We start from the raw sequence: 6000 nt of genomic DNA, 5'->3' as shown, positions 1-6000 counted from the left end.
GGCCCAATGTTAATTGCTATTCTTAAAAGTATTAGGATTAATTATAATTTTCTAGGAGTTTCTAGAAGGTTCTTTTAAATTCTAATAGAGTTAGAATTAATAATTATTTTAAGATGGATTTTTATTTGGAATAAAATATTATTATTTTATTATTATATTATTATTTTTAATTATACGGTTTTAGCTTCTGTACGGATTCTGTAGATCAAATTTGGTTAAAGATCGGATTCCGCGTGGAAAGCGCATGAAAGCCAGGTTGTCGCCAAACGACAAATCTGTCGCCTAGCGACAGACCCTGTCGCCTAGCGACAGACCCTGTCGCCTCGCGACAGAGTGTATTTTTGGCGACAACGTGTAGTTTTATTCCTTATCAAATTCTGTCAATTTCCGGACTATTTTTCTTATAAATAGGGTCCTCGACCTCCGTTTTTATTCATCAACTCTCATCAAGGCTTACTTGATATTCTTCTCTCTTTTTCTAAACCAACCCCTTTCAAACACAATACCTCATTCACAAGACTTAGAAGCACCTAGCTAAGTTAGAAGTTGCCTTCGCCCTAAACGTGCAACGTTTATAATTTTCTGAGGGTTTGGTCCCAAATCTAGTTTAAACTTTATTTAAATTAATTCTTTGATTTTATTATTTTCATTGAAGTTTACTAACACGTGTATTTTGTTATTAGAAAGAGGTACGACGCATCAAAGTATGTAATCTTATTGCTCTATTTTTGTAGAAAGCATGTTTATTATTTATTAATTCCTAGTATCATGTTAGGATGTTATTTATTGCTTTCTAGTGTCATGTTTAGGGTGCCTTTTATTCTTTCTAATATCATGTTAGTACCATGTTAGGTTAAAAGCTTTGATCTTTATTGTTTAGTGACATGCTAGGGTTTGTTATTAATCTTTTTAGTATCATGCCTAGGATCTTGCTATTATTATTAAGCTTTATTAACATGGTTATTGTTATTATGATTATGATTATTATGATGATTATGATTATTATTATGTTGCTTGATTTTTATTTTTTGTTATTGCTTGATCACGCCTTTTATGCATGTTAAAGGGAATTTGTACTTGAAATTATGCTTAATAAGATAATTAATAATTTGGTTTAGGCTAATATGATTTTAATACAAGTGGTCGGCAATAATAGTTTTATTTGTGCATTAATATTCAACCAACATAGATAAACAGGTATAGGTTTAACCTAATGTTTGCATGTTAGTCAGAAAGCGCACATGAATACGAGTAGAATAAAGTAGAGGCCTATTGTATAGGGCGGGTCCCTTCTTTTGTAGATTGGATTCGTACCCTCATCCCCGAACCCTATTTGGTTCAAGACCTTATGGAGTTGACGATCTCCTGGATCGGGTGTAACCTTCACCTCGTGATTGGTTTACAAGTTCCTAAAACTTGTTGGCACCTCTTTTTCTCTCTTTTCTTTCCCTTTGGACACCACCATACTTATGTGTATGATCACAGTGGGGTCCAAGCTTGGGGTTATGATGCTTACAAGTAACCTCTAACCATGTAACCCCTGATCGGCCGAGTAACCCCTAATCGACCAAGTCACCCCGTTAAGTAACCCCTAAGTAACCCTATGATTTATCATCGATTCTCTCATTCGAATTTCTAAGAGTAAAGTGACATATTAAAAAAAATCCATCTAACATTTTTGATAAAATACCATCAATCACAAATCCAACAAAAACAAAAAATTAAATATATCTAACCAAAATAAAAAATTAAAAAAAATTATACTTGGTTGACAATTATACTCCACCATTTAAGATCCAAAGTAATCAATAACAAAATCCTACCAAAATCAATCACAAAGTACTTGCATACTCCGGAGGATTACATTTGACACGATCAAGAGGAGACCCCCCGGCAGTACACGCAGAGGTGAATACATCTCGATCTTCTTCGACGACTTAGAAGGTAACGGATTCACAAAGCTATTTGATTGTGTTGCGCCATTTCCGACAAATTAGGGTTAGCACTCATGTTGTTGATAACAACTTGGTCGAGCCCAGCAAACCCCTTAGAGGAGTAAAGGAACGAAGGAAAAAGAGATTTCCTAGCTAGCATTTTAAGAGATTGGGATGCCATTGATGTTGAAAAATAAGGGAATATAGTAGTACAGTAAAGTTAGAAGTGAAAAAAAATAAAAAATGGTCACACCATGTGGCCAGCCACATTTAAAAGCTTGTGTCCCTAAAAAGCATTGCAACTCGTGATGTCTCACCCTTCCATGATTTTGGCTTCCACCATCCCTTCAAATTTGGCATATGCCAAAGCTATTTTCAAGGGATGGAAAGAACCAACTCATCATTTTCATCTCCACGAATAATATTACCCTCCATATACTCTACTCCATGCATATCATTTTTAATATAAGAATCTTCAAATGATGTAGTTGACTCATCCATGGAAGATGCTCCAACCTTCTACAGCTGCAAATACGAATTACAACAAGATTTAGGAGACATCTTTTGAGATTCATCATCTAGATCAGATTGGGAGCCTCACTCCCAGATAATTCCACAACTCTAACCTTCTATGATACGAGTTGGGTTGTAGGCTTTGCAGCAATGCTTCAGCATTATCACTCTCTTCACTTTCATCAGCACCCCGCCAATAGTACCTGATTTCTCTAAATCTCTGACTTTTAGATAGAAATACATGTTCCCTTGCTTCTACAAGATTGTATCTCACACCTTCGATCTTGAATTGATATTTCTAGAATTTCACTATGCTTAGTAAAATTTCCAGATTTACAAGCTCACCAACACTAGCTGACCCACTACACCTAACATTGCTTGTTCCACCAACTACAAACCCTGTCAAATTATGTAGAAATGTCATTCTATTCATATACGGAGGCATACAAATCAAACTCTAACAACCATAGATATCTAAGTGCCTAAGATTGACTAATTTTCCTAATTTCTTTGAAAACCTTTCTAGCTTCTAACACCAACACAACTTCAATGTTTGCAAGTTATAAAGATTGGTTAAGGATGAGGGCAATACAAGGAGATGTTAATTATGTTAGAGGTCTAAATATCTAAGATGTAAAAATTTACCTATTGTACCTAGCAATAATGTTCTCCTAACAATTAATCCGCGTTGTAGTTTAATGCCCTTAAACATTTCATTTTTGATATCTTATCGAAAAGATCCATCACATCAAACACAAATAATGTACGTGGTAAAAAAAACCCACATCAATTAGAAATGTACGTGTTCTTTTCATCTCGATTAAATTATTAGAAAAGAGACCTTCTAGGTACTTCTATTAAGAAATACATGGCAAGTTTTTTCGATATTACTTTGTGTGTTATAGTCGCATGAAAATATTTATTCCCCTGCTATTTCTTTAGCAAGATCATGAACCAGATCATGCATTTTGCATGATATAGCTTCATCAGATGTACCTTCGGCTAAGTCTACATCTTGAAAGAAGCACCTTTGCAGCAACTGCTTAAAATACTCCTCACCGGCATCTTCAAAACTCTCTACATTTAACGACATAATTAGCCTTGAGCCATCCAAAGACGAATCAAGTCCATTTTGACAATCTTGTAATCCTTGGCGAATACAGCATAGTAACTGAAACAGCGCTTCAAATTAAATGGAAGATAATTGTAACTGATCTTCAACACAGGTACTATGTCGTTGGCCTCATCTTGTATTATGTTTGCCAAGTCGGTATTTTTTAAATTCCCCCACTTACTTTCACCTTAACCTCGAAGAAGGCTTCCAACCACCTTAATGGCAAGCGGAACATTTTCACACTTAAGAACAATCTCTTTTCCAATAATAGCTAATTGTGACTTCATTGGATACTCCTCTAGTTTGAGTGCCTTTTTCTGAAACAAAGCCAAAGATTCATCATCTGAGAGACCCTTTAATTCCTGTGTCTTACAACTTCCCACAACATCAACAACCTTTTTATATCCCAAAGCCACTAAAACTCTACTACCTCTTCCACCTCCAACCAACAAAGATTATATGTTCTGCCATTCTTCATAATTTTCATCCCAAACATCATCCAGAACAAGTAGAAACTTATTCTTGTAAACTACTTGTCGAAGCTTTTTTTGAGGCTGGTCCATTGTTAGGCCATCAGTTGGACCAGCCTGGTTGGTTGCAACTGCAAGATATGAGCGGCAAGCACTTTGACATTGAAATCATCAGATACACAAACCCACATCTTCAAAGAAAACTCTTCCTGAATCTTGTCATCATTATAGACAAGTTACGCAAGAGTTGTTTTCCCTAACCCTTCGATCCCAACAATGATGACAATAAAAACATTCTCCTCAATAGTATTGTCTAGTAACATATCAATCAAAATCCTCATATCATCATCCCTCCCATTAATCACATCATTCTCCATATTCACATAGGAGTGAGTTTTCCTCTTATTATTTCTTACCCGCCTATCCTCGAGAACAACAGAATGTCTAAAACCACTAGCAAGCTGATGATCTTTGACAACATCATCCAACCTTTCCTTGATGCTTTTGATCTCTCAAGCCTAATTGACAGCAGAACGAAGCTGATTAAAATGAGAGAAGAAAAGGTATACTTCTTTACTCAATTTGTTACCAGTCATGAGCTTCTTACGATGAGCAAGAGTGGTAACCTTGTCAGACAAGTCATCCTCTTGGTAAAGAGCTTCCTTAAGCCTTTCAAGTCTGTCACGTTCACTGTAGCTAGAACAACTGGAGTGTAGCCGCTCTTATTCTTCGACATCACGGAGGATGGCGTCAATGGTGGACATAGTCTTTTTGAGTTAATGAAGTTGGGACTTCACACCCAATACAGATTGAGTCTCCTTCCAAACAATAGAGTCCAGCAATTGGAGGATTGTTTGCACTAGAGAAAGACCTCCTGCTACATCCATTTCTCTTTCTTTGCAAATCAACCGCATAAATATGATTGAGATGATGTTTTTTTTGTTTTTTGAAAGAGGAGATAGTTTAATTAAGTGTTCTTGTGTTTTGCAGTATGACAGCCAGTAATGGCCTTATAATTAACTCAAAAATCATTGAAGGAGCATTTCAGTAACTCAGAGACTTTTCAAAGTTGCTTCACTTGACTTTTTTGGTAATGGTTTGTTATTTCCAAATAAGAAACTCAATTGGATGGAATTTATTGCTAGAATAAATTTAAGCATCTTAGGGTAGTTGTTCACAAATTTCAAAAAAATGTGTAGTTATTCACAAAACTGCCCAGGGTAGTTCTTAACAAGATTTCCAATAATATTACATTATTCCTTGACTTCCTTAAATTAGGAAACAGGAAGTCAAGGCTAGTCTTAATGGCGCCGATACCCTATAAAAATTTTAGGGTTAGGGTTTTCTCTTTCCTATAAATATTTTTAGGGTATCGGTAAATATTTATATCTTAAGACATCTATCCAAAATTCGCTTACTCCCCAAAACCAAACCCGATGATGAACAACCTTTCACCTCCATTATTGGTCTGGTTGAGTATTTAACATTTGGAGTGCTTAATCCATATTTCTATCTAACACATTTCATTAACTAATCCAATTCCTAGCTCATTTCCCCACACCATAACTTACTTTCCACTTTTCATATCCACGTCAAAAAATCAAGAGAAACTGATTTTTTGGCCCTAAAATTTTGATCCAATTATTATTTGGTTGGATATGCCTTTCAATAAGCTTTCTAACGGTATGTCATAAGCCCAATTCCGATTTATAACGAAGAAGATATGAACGAAATACTAAACTCGGCCCAAAGCCGACACCCGTTTCACTAAAACAATCATATCGTAAAATTTACAAATGATTTTAACCTGATTCTAATTGTGATGGAAATTATACTTGATAATATTTCCAATGATATATTATATGCCTTATTCTGAGTTACATATCAAAAGTAATCATAGTTTTAAAAACGTGTTATAAATTGGAATTACTGCGCATTAAGCAAATTTGGCGTGTGACGGCGCCTGATG

Source organism: Chenopodium album, chromosome 24 (assembly GCF_948465745.1).
Source record: "Chenopodium album chromosome 24, dcCheAlbu1.1, whole genome shotgun sequence".
NCBI classification, from domain to species: Eukaryota; Viridiplantae; Streptophyta; class Magnoliopsida; order Caryophyllales; family Amaranthaceae; genus Chenopodium; species Chenopodium album.
Note: the sequence above shows the minus strand (reverse complement) of the source record.